Genomic DNA, 14,299 nt, shown 5'->3' on the forward strand with positions numbered 1-14,299 from the left:
GCAAGAAAAGGTAAAGTATTTTAGCTGTTCTAAAATGCAATCCTGAGATTGTATCTCAGTCACAAGACAGAACTTTCTAAAACACACCGAAGTAACATTTTGTACATTCTTACAGGAAAGGAAGTGGTTAGGTATTCTTCAGAACAATATCGTCTTTTTTTTTTTCCCTTCCCTTCCCTTCCCTTCCCTTCCCTTCCCTTCCCTTCCTCCCTTCCCTTCCCTTCCCTTCCCTTCCCTTCCCTTCCCTTCCCTTCCCTTCCCTTCCCTTCCCTTCCCTTCCCTTCCCTTCCCTTCCCTTCCCTTCCCTTCCCTTCCCTTCCCTTCCCTTCCCTTCCCTTCCCTTCTCCCTTCCCTTCCCTTCCCTTCCCTTCCCTTCCCTTCCCTTCCCTTCCCTTCCCTTCCCTTCCCTTCCCTTCCCTTCCCTTCCCTTCCCTCCCCTCCCCTCCCCTCCCCTCCCCTCCCCTCCCCTCCCCTCCCCTCCCCTCCCCTCCCCTCCCCTCCCCTCCCCTTCCCCTTCCCCTTCCCCTTCCCCTTCCCCTTCCCCTTCCCCTTCCCCTTCCCCTTCCCCTTCCCCTTCCCCTTCCCCTTCCCCTTCCCCTTCCCCTTCCCCTTCCCCTTCCCCTTCCCCTTCCCCTTCCCCTTCCCCTTCCCCTTCCCCTTCCCCTTCCCCTTCCCCTTCCCCTTCCCCTTCCCCTTCCCCTTCCCCTTCCCCTTCCCCTTCCCCTTCCCCTTCCCCTTCCCCTTCCCCTTCCCCTTCCCCTTCCCCTTCCCCTTCCCCTTCCCCTTCCCCTTCCCCTTCCCCTTCCCCTTCCCCTTCCCCTTCCCCTTCCCCTTCCCCTTCCCCTTCCCCTTCCCCTTCCCCTTCCCCTTCCCCTTCCCCTTCCCCTTCCCCTTCCCCTTCCCCTTCCCCTTCCCCTTCCCCTTCCCCTTCCCCTTCCCCTTCCCCTTTCCCCTTCCCCTTTCCCCTTTCCCCTTCCCCTTTCCCCTTCCCCTTTCCCCTTCCCCTTTCCCCTTTCCCCTTTCCCTTTCCTCTTTCCCTTTCCTCTTTCCCTTTCCTCTTTCCTTTCCTTTCCAGCATGTAGCACCACAATACCTGGGTAGCTCATGACATGAGAATTAACACAATGAGCAAGCATGCGTGGGGGTGTTATCTTAGGAAAAGTCTAACAGAATGATCTACAGTCTAATTTCGCACTCCGAGATCCCAAAATACCTGAAGTATGCTAACAGAAGTCATTCAGCCATAACAAAAGAACATGCCATTTTTCCACTGGCTGTGCTTCCTACAGAAACTCCTGTAATAAGGCTGCTGCAGCACATCTGTGTTCTTCCCTTTGCACTGAAATGCTGCTGTGGGATAGGAGATATGCCTGATATTTGGCCAGACAAAAACACTGCGCGCACGTATATTCTGGTACTGTTCAGTTAGTCTTGTGAACTTGGTTTACATGTCCTCTCAACGTTCTTGTGATCATATACAAACCTGCTCTTACGGATGATAAGAGTAACCTGAAAGGGTCAAAATGATTTTTATCAAGTGTTATTCTTCTCATTTAGCCACAAGAAGGACACTGGTAGCCTGTGCACAGCTTATGTTGAATGCAAGGTCCCACCTATTTTTCCTAATCCCTGGGAATAGCGTGAATATATAGTGACAGCCTCTGGCAGCTTGGGTCAGCCTTTGATTCACTACACATGAAGTGGAGAACTAGAATTACTCAAATTCTCTGCAATGATAACACATGTGCAGCCATTAGAATTTGTGCCATCACGCAGAACTTAGATGCAATTTCATTTATTCCTTTACCCTTATGAATATAAAAGAGCCCGTCTGTTTCCTGCAAACCAGAAAGTGTGGGGCAGCTGATCAGTTCAGCTGGTGCATAAGCTTTACATACCTCTGTATAGTCCTCATTTCCATGTCATAAATCAGTCACAAGACTTACTACTGCCTCTTCCCTCCAAGTACCTTACTTGCATAGATACAGTATTGTCTGTCTACCTCCACTACTTCACCTCAAGGAACTGCTGGGCCATTTTCTCTCACTGTTGCTGAGCTAGAGCTTTTTCAAATGAAATTGTCATGCGTCTTGTTTTGGCAGTTTGTAGGAGAGGCGTTAGTTCAAATCTGCTATGGAGGGGATCCCACAGCAGTGGGCCAGCTCCCAGCCCCTGCTTTCAGCCAGCTCCATCACGCTTTGTTACAGACTCCTGATGAGAAGGGGGTCCTGGTTACAAATAGGGACATTGTTCTTCTGTTAGCCAATACCCCAGGAGATGAATGATAGTCTAGGCTAAGTTAAATGAGGTAATCTAAGCATATAAAGTATGTGGCAATGTTGAAGTACAGTAAGGACTCTAACACAAGCATTTTCCCCCTTTTTTGCACAGTCCTTCCAGGTTTCAGCTAGAAACAAAAACCAGAAGACAATAAAATAAGGGCAATTCTTGCAGTATTTCTAGCCCAAAGGAATGGACATTATTGCTGACACCCCAATGTAAACTGGATTTTGTGAGAGTCCCATGTAAAAATATTACATAAATCCAGTAACCCATTATATATATATATGGTCGTATTGAAATAATCCTCCTAAAATTTATGCCACTTTCCAGCACTGATACTGAAAAGCTCATCACATCTTCTGCGACTTCATTCGAAGAAATCACTTTTCAGCAAAAACAAGGTTACCAATAGCAGAAGGCACTAGAGATAAGCTGTGTCACAAGTAATATCAACTACAGCTACTAGGTAATATGATAATAAGGGTATTTCAGTTTTCTTTTGGCAGCAAGAATGCACAGCTACACGGCCTCTAACCAGAAAGTTGTATCAGATGTGGAAAAAATTGAAAGCATACTGGGTGTGCCTGGCAAGGCACTGATGGGGTGGCTGCAGGGCCTTCATGAGGTGAGGCTGGGCCTGCCCCGTGGAGACACGGCTGGCTCCAGCGGCCCCACCAGAGGGCACAGCCAGGCCCTCCAGCTTCAGCTGGCACCTTGGTGGGAATGGATTTAGGAGAGGGCAAAATGCTGCACAGGCAGCATGGGGGCAGGGGGAAAAATAAGTGTGAGAAATGACCCTGTGAACACCAAGTGAGAGAAGGAGGGCATAAGGTGGTTCTCCAGCTGCTGGAGCAGATTTCCCTGCAGCCCATGGAGGACCCCATGCTGGAGCATGTAGATATTTCCTGAAGGAGCTGAGGCCTTGTGAGAGACACCATGCTGGAGCAGGTTTATCCTGAAGGACTGCAGCCAGTGGAGAGGAGAACCCACAAGGGAGGAGGGGGAAGGTGTGAGGAGGAAGGAGCAGCAGTGAGGAGCTGCTCAGGATTGACCACAGCCCCCCATTTCCCATTGTCCTTGTGCTGCTTGGGGTAGGAGTGCAGTACAAGAGCTGGAAGTGAAGGACTAAAGTTGGGCATGGGAAAAAGTGAAAGGTGAGGGGAAGGTGTTTTATTTTTTGTCTTTGTTTCTGACCATCCAACTCTGTTTTTAATTTACAAGTTAATTTTTCCCTAGTTGAGTCTGTTCTACCTGTGATGGTAAGTTACCTCCCTGTCTTTGTCTTGACCCGTGGGTTTTTTCATCTTATTTTTTGCCCCAGTCCTGCTGAGGAGGGGGAGAGAGCAGCTGGGTGGAGTTTGGCAGCCAGCCACAGTCACCACACCAAAGATACAAAAGGAGGAATCATGTTTTCAGGAAAGCTGAGAGCAGACCAACACACAGCCTTCAGTTTGGCAAGAAGTGATTTTGAACAGTCAGATCTAGTTGCTCTAGAAAATGTGTTAATGAGCATTTAAGGTACCATATTGAGTCTCTAGCATACAAAGAGTTCACCCACACAGATTTCACCTAAAGTGTGAATAGTCTGATGGGGAAAGAAAAAAAGAGTTATTTTTGGAGAAAATTAAGCTCAGATAGAATTCAGAAAATATTTCTTTGAGAAGTATTTGAAACAACCAAATTAAAAAAAAAAAAAAAAGGAATCAAAGTTTAAGATAAAAACTGGAAGCCTCTCAAATAGGCTTAAATGTTAAAAATAAAATTTGATTAAATGCACAGTTCATTTTGAGAATGAAAGGAAGAGTTCAATATCTGTCCATGCATTTAATTTCAGAGTTAAGAACTTTTTATTGATACATAAAATTAAATGGTCTAGAAACCAATCTCCAAATGGTCTAGAAACCAATTTCCAAAGAATTTCTGTTTTTACCACTTCTACCATTACCACATTTACCTCATCCTCTGTATGGTATTATCAGTAAATCAATTTACAGCTGTAACACAGAAAGACAATAGTAGAAGGAATTCGAGCATGACTTTTCCGCAGCCAAAGGTGCCAAGAAAAGCTGTACAGCATCAGTCTGGCTTGAACTCCAATTTGTACAGTTATATAATTTTGTCCAGGTATTCCTGTTCTGATGTGAACATTACTTTTGCATTTGATGGATGCATACCTTCTAGAAAAGACCCACATTTTACTATAAGGCAAAAGTTCAACAATATACCATGTTTTTTAGTCCTTATTAATAAACTAATATTTTTAAAAATCATTTTAACTGAAAATTTCCCAGCTTCAGCTTATATATATTTTCCTACTATTTTATCAAATCTTTGGACAGATGAAACATGCCCAAATCTCTAATTTTTCCATGACAATGCCTTTTCCTGTATTCCAAGTCCTTCCAAATCTATTCCCCCCCCCTTTTTTTTTTTTTTTTTTTTTTACTTTATACATTCACCTTTGAACTGTTACAGGACAACGGTATTGCTTCTACTGACGCTGCATGTAGAAGCCACAGCATTATTACCCAGTTATATAGGTAAGGTGTAAGGGCTTCCTCATATTCCTGTGTTGCTTCATGGCTTGTGCTAATTCATTTGCTGCTTTTGTCTGTGGAAGCTTCTTGAAAGTAACCACCGCTATAATTAATGTTCAGTTCAGCATCTTTTGTCTTAAATAAGTGCTATAGTCTAATCCCTTGGTTTGTTTGTTCTGATTCTGTTTAAAAGAACATTTTGCTGTCAGTTTCAGTCTCCATTAGACCATTCATTCACCTGTTCTTTTCCCTGTGTTTTTCAGTTCTCATTACTCTCCATGGAATACATATTTTTCAACTTACCAAACTACCCATTCAAACTGTAGCACTTTTGCAGGGCTTTGGAACCTCATTAGTGCTTAATATTTATTAAATGACCATATTTGCAGATATAAAAAGCCTTTAACTGTCTTTTAAGAACCCTTCGGTAGCTCTGTGGGTTATCTACTTACTGCCTTTTTGCAAATAGCTAAAGCTCTTCTTCCTCAGTAAAGGACCGACAAGCATGTCAGCATCCTGATGGCATACAAGGACCTTTTTTCTGACTCTTTCCAAATAGGAAGACCTTTAATAGAGCACTTCTCAGGGACTATTCTTTCTTTTCAGTATTATTATGAAAATTTTACTATCTCCATTTACTAATGGCCCCATTTCACTGCAAGGGTTTTTTTGTTCCTAAAGTACTCTGGCTCCTTCTTATTCTGTGTCATGCCAACTATGTTACTTTCCTTAATATCCTTCATTTTCCCCTCATTTTTGTTTTTTCATATCTCCCACTTTTAATACACAATATTTATTTATTTATTTATTTATTTATAGCAGAGCTCCACTTCCCCACCAAATTGAGGTGAGTTTTTAAGCAAAGTTATTTCTTTGCGGGAAGCCTGTGTTTCATAGCTATTTAACAAATGGTTTCAAAAATAAGAGAAAAGAAGGCATCAGATTCTTTTATTTTTATTTGAAACTCCTACAGTTATTCCTGAAAGTGTTAATGTCACAGAAAAAAATCTTGTGAGTTGTGACCCTAAAAATAGATGTCAGAATACAATTAAATTTCTTACTCTTTTGTGACAGATAAATTAGTTGATCTCCAGGAATAAAAGGTATGCCCAATCATCACAAACCTGATCAGAAGGTAAATGTCTTGTTAAGTATTTCAGGTAATGAACCGTAAGCAAATGAGGAGATTTGACTTGTTACAGAGACCAACCAAGGACCAGCTCTGATCATACTCTAAGCTGGCTACAGGTGCACAGCAATAGATGTTGCACTCATGTTGGATGTATTAATAGCAAGAGTTGATGTAGCACGTGGCTCTGAGCACATCTGTGTGTTATTAAGATTCAACAAGTTCTGGACTCACCTGCACCATATAAACACCCTCCAAGTTAAATAGTGTAAACACTGAAAAGGGTGAAGAGTGGCAGCCATTTATTCAATAGTGAATAAAGCCACTTAATTATTTTCAGAAGATGCTTGCTTTTTTCATTCTGTCCTGTTTCCTTAGGTAACAACCCCAGTTCAACAGGCATGAATTTATTTTGTGTTATTTATCAAAGCCTCCAGATCTGCTTATTAATCCATTAAGAAAGATGATTGATACAATAACTTAGAGATAGCACATCTCCCAGCTCAAATTACCCATTCAGCTGAGAATCTACAACAGACTTTCAGAGAGAGATCAATATCTTCTTTAACTCACATCAGTAGAAACACAGTAGAGAAAGCACATCGTATAAACAGAATTAAGAAGCATACCCATTTTAGTTCCAGCAAGTCATGTTTAGATCATGGTTTTGAGAACTGTTTTCCCAGACATCTTATTTCTGTAGTAGGTAAGAGGAAGAGGATCAGAGATCATTAAATACCCTATTTAATTTTTACATTTGCCACCAGAGTCCGAAAACTTAGGCTTTTTACTACAATCCACGTTTGGGGACATCAAAACAACTTAGTTTGACTTAATACCATTTTATTTATTTATTTTGTAAATAAATATCTCTTCTTCTCAGGAATAATAAATAAATAAAAATACAAAAGGAATGGCATCCTCACTAAGTGTATGGCTAGACCATCTAGGAAACCTCACATTATCTTTTAGTAGTTGGGTGATAAGCATGACCCACGTTGGGTAAGTAAGCCTCCATTTTATTCTAGTCCTCCAGATGTCACAAATGAATCTGTGTTTTAAAAAAAGAAAAAAAAAAAAAAGATTTCTTTTGTGTATCATCTTTCTCAACATTTTGAGATGGTTTTTCTGCCATTGGTAATATTTCTAGGAATGGTAAAGTATAGTCCAGAGGCCTTAACGGCGGATATATAATTCACTGGGTAAGGTACAGCATAGGTGCCTAACTGGAGGGAAAAAAGGAAAAAAAAAAAAAAAAGACTGTTTCTGATCTCAGCAGACAAACACAACTAACAGATAATGGAGAATGGAAAGGACAAAGGACAACACAGAAACTTAACTCTGTCTTGTCTGTCTTAGAAACACTTCAAGGTCCAGGCATATTCAGGTGGAAATCCCATAGCTTGGTACTACATTTCATTTTTTTCTCAATAACCCACAGATTTTGATGAACACCAATAAGAGACGAATGCTCAGCCAAGCAATAAGTGATATTGATCATGATGACAGACAACTGAATGAATGATTAACAGGGTTAACAACTCTAAGGTATCAGTGTCTAACAAATAGAAACAAAACACTACTAATTGGAAGAGATGGTGCAACAAGGCAGAAGGTGGGTTTCATTTAAAAGGAAAAGGTGGGTGTCTCGTGCAGATCTTGTCAGGTAGTAACAGTGGAGAAGCATCAGGCAAGAGCAACAAGTGTCCCCTCTGCCTTCCTTGTTCTCTGCAAAGGTCAAATCAGCCATGTTCAAAACGCACACTTTTTTTGACAGCAGTGTTTTATGGTGCTTGCCCTACAGAGACAACACAGACTTTTTGCCTTTAGTATTAACACTAAGTTATTACTTTTGCAGTCTTGGAACAGCTATTCAGCTGCAGCATGCAACATCATTTTCTGGGACACTTTTTTTTTTGAAGTTGGTTCACAGTCACTTGTGAGTTGCCTTGCCATCAGATGCACAACTCTTGAGCTTTTTTCTCTTAAACACATTCAGTGAGTCTATACTTCTTAGAATATATTTTTTTTTCATGATGTTATACCAGTGCAGAATTATAAAAAATGAGCAAAGGCATTCAACATGGTTTCTGATTGTGTCTTCAAAATTGTAGGGAAGTGTGATGATGACACAAAAATGTGTCAGGAAACAGCAACAATCAGATTATTTGATATTTCCTGTGGCTGAAGAATATTTTTACCCACTAGCATACCAATAATAGTGAAATAGCTGAAGAAAAAGAAAGAATTTAATACAGAAGGTGAGAAATAGTAAATCAATATCAAAAAATACTAAAAAAACCTTCACTTTTGGAATTTTTTCTCTCTTTTCCAGTTATTCCAGGGTGTGGAGTTCAATGTTTCCAGTGCTGTATTGCAGAGGCAATGAGACATTTATATTAAATCAGACAGCTCAGCCCCCTCTCCCAGGTACAGAGTAATGTATTTTTCAGAGGAATTTTTATCTTTGCCCTAAGTATCAAGCATGGGAAATAAGTCAGCTCAAGTTATCTTCAAGTTATTTTTGCTCTCTCCCAAGTTACTCTCTAGAGATGCAGCTTCAGCAGTAAAAAAAGTAATCTAATATTTTAGCAATGCAAAGCCTATAACCTCTGGTTCTGGGGCAGGAATCATCAATATTTCCTCTGAAGGTCAAAGAAGAATATTTATTCTTACAACTGCTGAGGTGATGACATCACTGGAAATCATATCCTTATATTAATTTTAAACTTAAGACTGACCTTCTGCTTAATCAAGACAAGTTGCAGGAAGCAAGGTGATCCTATATATAAAGTAACAACCAAGCAGACTAGTACTAGGAGCCAAAGCAGATGGGTGAATGTTTTACTTTCTTGCAAGGAAGCTTGGCCTGTATAAGAAGTGGTTTTGGTTCCTTCATTCAAGCTAGAATACTCTAGTTTGAAGGAAATGAGGTGTTGCAACTCTGTTAATGTGGTTGAATGACTTCTGTGTAGAGAAAGCACTGCTTATCTACATCAAATAGAGTGAAAAGGACTTGTGGGAGAAGGCCCAAAACATGCTTCTTCCAGAAATATGGAATAAGTTTATAACAATAGTTTCTTTGTTATATTAGTAAGGACACCTAGAAATATCACTGTTTGATATTTTGAGCAGGAGTTCTGTAATCTGCAGTTACCTGCTAATGTTCCCATCAGCTAAAAAAGTATACCATATAAAGAATACTGCTGGTATTGTATTTGACCATATAGAAGCTAAGATGTTGGAGTGTTAAAGACTAACCATTCATGCTTTCAGTCTCCACAAGACTTCATTTCGAAAAACATATTCAGGAATCAGCATTTAATGGACCCCACAATGCTGAGAGGACTGCCAGGTAAACCCCTGGAGATACACATAAAGTCCTTTCAAATATCATGTCAACTGCCAGCCCAACATCACCAAGATAAACCGACAGAACACACACTTGCCTGTATCTTCCAGGTTGTGCTGCCCATTGACTGAAAACTCCCCAGAGAATCTGCATGGAGGAAGATGTAGAGTGAGTGGCTGGAGACAAGGTGTGTGCTGACCATTTCCAGCTGCCGTGCTTTTCCCAAGGTGCCTACCTGCCTCCCTCCAGGCACACATAAAGCCTTGTGGCAGCTCACACATATGTGATTTGGTGTGCAACTCATCTAAAATAGAAAATTTCTGCTTGCTACCAAAATTTTTGCGTAATCCCAAGTCAGAACCACAGAAAAGGGGATGATGAAAAGACAAAAAGACCTCTCCAGTCATTTCATCCCATATTAGTAAGAAAACAGGCACCAAAACATGAGATCATTTAGAAAATTGACATTTTACCTCCAAAGCAACTGGAAAGCTCACTGTTATGCTCCCTAAGTAACGCCTCCAAATGATACTGGTTTCAAGGAGTGATCTTTTTAATGAAAACACATTAGTGGTTTTTGTGTCTGAGTGAACTTTATAACCTCCAGCACCATGCTCTGTGCTTCACTAAGAGTTATTGAAAATGATTCTGGGTTGATCCCTGCCCTTCAGGATGTGGCCAGGTATTTTTAAGGCAGATTTTTTATTCTTCCTCAAATATCTCTACACTGGACAGGTGTCATTGGTTTACCTGAAGAGAGGCAGGCAAGACCATGGGCAGAGCATATCAGTTTGGAGTCAGTAAACAAAGGTGGAGGGAGACGACAGTGATGAAGCTTTTTCTCACAGACTGCTTTCAGTATTTTTTTAATCACCTGCAGAGTTTGTGGTACAACAACGTAATGCCAGACACAGCAGCAGCCACTGAGGAACTCTGCCAGGCACAGAAAGCAAGCCCGTCCTGGTGCAAGCTCCTCAGCCCAGCTCTCACCTCTGTTCTCTCACCCTGGGAGACTGGTCGCCTGCAGCAGTGGCTGGAGCATTGAGCCTGGCTCCAAGGCAATGCCTATCCAAGGGAACAGCCTGCTGCTTCAAGGTAACATTGCCCTTGAGTACCAGTCCTTCCTTAATTTTTGTAACTTATTCCCCATACACAGTTTTACTGTAAGTGCTAGACAAATATAGTCAGAAGCTTAATTTCACCTTATAATGTGCTCACTCTATAGTAATTTTTACCTTGCCAGATACTGCCAGGAAAGATCAGTAGACATTGGACCCATTCCTCTAGCCGTGTCTAACAAGGCCCCTCAGAGAGGTTTTGTTTACAAGCATTAATCAACAACGTTTGTGAAGTCCTTCTCCTTCTCATTGCACCCCTGGACAAAACATGTAGAAGTGAAACCATTTCCACCTGCAATCTTATCAGCAGTTTGGCTGCCTCTTCAGCACAAAACACCCTAAGTCCTACAAGTCACGTATACAGCTACTTCAAACCCTCAGCTGTTATTTATATAGTAACCACTGTTAGAGACTGGAGTTAAGTGTAACCGTGACAGAACACATACCTTGATCTGAAACTGTAATTCTGAGACAACTGAATCCTTCTGGAATAATTTTTCTCACAGGCCAGGTCTTCTCTTGGACAGGAAAAAAAGATCTCAGCATGTCCAACCTCTCCTGGTCAGCTAAATTCAAGTCAGGCTGAAGACAGACTCCCGATGCAATGGTACCCTGGCATAGCTACTGTTCTACAGAAATGGTGCTTCAGCAACAATGTAAGGAGAAAGTAGAAAAAAGATTGCTTGCTATAATCCTGAAGATTAGAATAATATACTGGAGAATCCAATGCAAAGGAAAAAAAAAAAAAAAAAAGTGTGTGAAACAAGGAACTGCAGGAGAGACTGAATATTAGACAAATTTAGTCCAAAAGTATTCAGAAGTAGTTGCGTGGGCTCAGCAGGAAAGATGATGGAATCATGTAATCATGAATGCTTTTTCTTTTTATTTTGCAGTGAAAATGGGTTTGGTGACTTAGAAAAGCAATGCTCATATAACTATAGAGCATAAATAAGGGAAAGTCACCTCATCAACAGGCAGGCTACTGTTTGCTAAACCACACTCTGAATGCAGAGCTGGCACTCTGAGAAATGATCAGTATGCTTGTGTCTGCGTGGTGTTATAGCTGGTTCATTAACAACCTTAACCCACTTTTACCAATAATGCTATTCATGTGCAACCCACTAAGTGCATAATTCTGCAGTACCAGGGAGGCTCCAGGACAGCTTACACACTCCATCTCGGTCACTGTGACTCTAGCCACAGGAACCCTGGAAGTTTGTATTGACACTTGTGTGTACATGGCATGGACAAACTAAGGTATACAGCTTCACAGACAGCTCTGAATCGTTTACAGAAGGTTAATAGGAAGCTCCTCGCTGTGCTGACGCTCACACTGGCACTGGGTCCTGTTATGCTCATTAGTCTCCAAAGAACCTTTACAAGACTTGACCTGATGACTGTGTAGGGTATCATGTTATATTTATTTTCTTATTACTAAGTATATTTTATGGCTATAGTGGTATGCGTCCTCCTCTCCTATTCAAAACCAACACAAACCAGCATATATAAGGCATCTCAGATATTATGTATAAAGTGAATCCTGTCATCACATTATTTTGAAAGATGGGCAGGGAGATCGATCTACCTAAAACAAAGAAACAAACCTAAGCCCAAACCCTTATCTTGTTATTCTTATCTCCATGAAATAGAAAAATGTGCTCAGCTTCTGAGGGTTTTTCACGGGTCCAAGTTTTCTGAGCTATGAAAGAGATCCACTGTAAGTAATTGTGACAGTTTTCAATATACTGCTGAGGAAAATTACACTGAGGGAAATATTTCAGTCTCCAATAATTTAGGAGAGAAGTGTTTTACAACCAGAATTATGTCTGAAAAGTGTTTAAGTACTAAAGCCCTCACTTACCTTTGCATGACCTCTTTGAATTCAGAGGCATTTCAGGGGTCTAACTGGGGGCACAGTTTGTTTCTTGAAACATCAGTAATTATCTGATCAGAGAGTTTTTGAAAGTTGAATAGACAGCTGCTTACAGTTGATATGGTTCCAGCCTCACAGGGCTGCAATGCTTGAATTGTCAGTTTTGGGGAAATACAGCTTTTATCCCTGCTCCAGTCCCGCTGTGTGTTAGACTTCCTTGCTTGTCTGCCCACAGCAATGTGCGCTGGTTTTGGCAGCCTGCAGTGCAGCTAAATATAGTCAATGGAGACCATTGTTTTAGTAGTGAACATCAGCTTAGCAAGCAGAAACAGTTATGTTCTGCTTTGAACACCTCCTTTCACCCCAAGGCACCCACTTTAAAACAACAACAACAACAACACACACGTTAAGACCTGGAAACCCACATTCACCTAAATTAAGGTGCTTTGCTAGCAATGTGGGCCTGGTCCAATCACTCTTAAAAATAATAATAATAAATAAATTAAAAAAAAATCTGAAAGATTTCATTGACCCCAGTGGCTTCAGATCGGACTCCTAGAGGAGCAGGTTTACACCCCCCCCCCCCACCCTTTTTAAGTAGTAGGTTCTGCTCTGGTTCTGCATAGCAACATGCGCAGAACTCAAATGCAAGTCAAGCTTGAGATGGACTGTTGCCATCACCATCTCCCATATGTTTAAAGCTCCATATTTTGCAAGTAATGCCCTGTAAATTGGTTCACTCCATTCTTTGTGTGGAGAACACACTGATATTCTGGGCTGAGTGCAAAAAGTGGAGCAGGGTGCTATGTAATAGTGAATGTCATAGAAGGTAAATTCAGTTTGACATACTTGAATTCTTGCACAGCTTTGGGCAGATCTTTACAGCTCTCAGCGGCTCAGTCAATCAATATTTCCATATAACAAGTTTCATAGTAGTGGCTGATCTCAGACAACAAGAAACTTAAGGAAACTATCAATAGATGCTCCAAAGAGAGAGATTTGGTAGGCAGAAGTGGGATAGCTCTTCTAGAGTGAAATGTAGGCAGAATGTATTGCTAGATCCTGCTTGCATCTGTCAAAATTTGGCCAACAATGCCAATAGTTTGCCTGAGCGTTTGCTTATGTTGTAGTTAAGTCTCAGTGGGCACAGTTCTGCTATTCCTGAAAGTGATATAGACATGCCATGTATAAAACAATCCTGCAGTTACCTTACCAGAAATATTAAAGGCTGCTGATCTTTTAAGTGGAGATGTGAGGAGTGTGAGAGTTACCTGGATAGCAGTGACGAGCCTTTTGTTCCTTCAGTGAAGTGAAGACAAATTTTCGTTCAGTCCTGAGCATTCAGTAACCTTCTCTTCATAGACACTCACAAATGTGACTCAGATTCTAACCACTCCACAGGGTTCGCCAGCACTAAGTGCTTTCATCCCCAGGCAAATGGAAGCCAGTGGGCCCAAACTCACAAGCAAGAAGCAGAGAGTACATTTGTTTTGTTTTCAGCTTTGCTCTTTGGATACCCAGACAGGAGCTGATTGAGCAACAGGTATAGTGTGCAAACTTAGCTTAGTAACCAGAACACAAACAAAAATAATACTCAAAAATAAACCTATATGCAGCAAAGATAATGTAATGACTTAAAGGGACAAAATACTGTGAGGCGGAACTGCACATTTCTACTTTGTTCCTTACCCATGCATTAAGATATAGTGGCAAGATTTCTGTTCTTTTTCCATTCTCATTTTTAAGCTAATGGGAAAGCATACAAAAATAACACTGCAGTAAATTAATTAATTAATTAATTAATTGAACAACAATGCATGGATTGTTTGTCCACTTCATCTCAGACTCTTAGCAAATAAGAAAGTAAAAAGTTCTGAACCAAGAGCTTTTCTGCTCAGCACACCCTCACTATGGAATTGCAAGTCATGGTCTTTGTGTGCTCTCCTCCCAGCTGCTTGGATCGTGGTGTTCTGGGGCAAGACACCGCAATATCTTCAGCATGCTATT

At 41.2% G+C, this 14,299-nt stretch overlaps 1 long non-coding RNA gene across 4 annotated transcripts in view; it reads right to left on the minus strand.

The window, feature by feature from the left end:
* Window positions 1-13,779, minus strand: part of LOC308185491 — a 127,054-nt gene extending 113,275 nt beyond the window's left edge. For 2 of the 4 annotated variants that reach the window (XR_013943410.1, XR_013943413.1), the window contains exons 1-3: window positions 13,564-13,779; window positions 9,399-9,448; window positions 6,579-6,646 (exon numbers count right to left, since the gene is read on the minus strand). This is a non-coding gene — a long non-coding RNA (uncharacterized lncRNA). The remainder of the gene's footprint in view (window positions 1-6,578; window positions 6,647-9,398; window positions 9,449-13,563) is intronic. The other 2 variants (XR_013943412.1, XR_013943411.1) reach the window with 2 other exon arrangements.
* Window positions 13,780-14,299: the final 520 nt, after the last annotated feature.

The sequence above is a fragment of the Anser brachyrhynchus genome (genome assembly GCF_964034855.1).
Source record: "Anser brachyrhynchus genome assembly, chromosome: Z".
NCBI classification, from domain to species: domain Eukaryota; kingdom Metazoa; phylum Chordata; class Aves; order Anseriformes; family Anatidae; genus Anser; species Anser brachyrhynchus.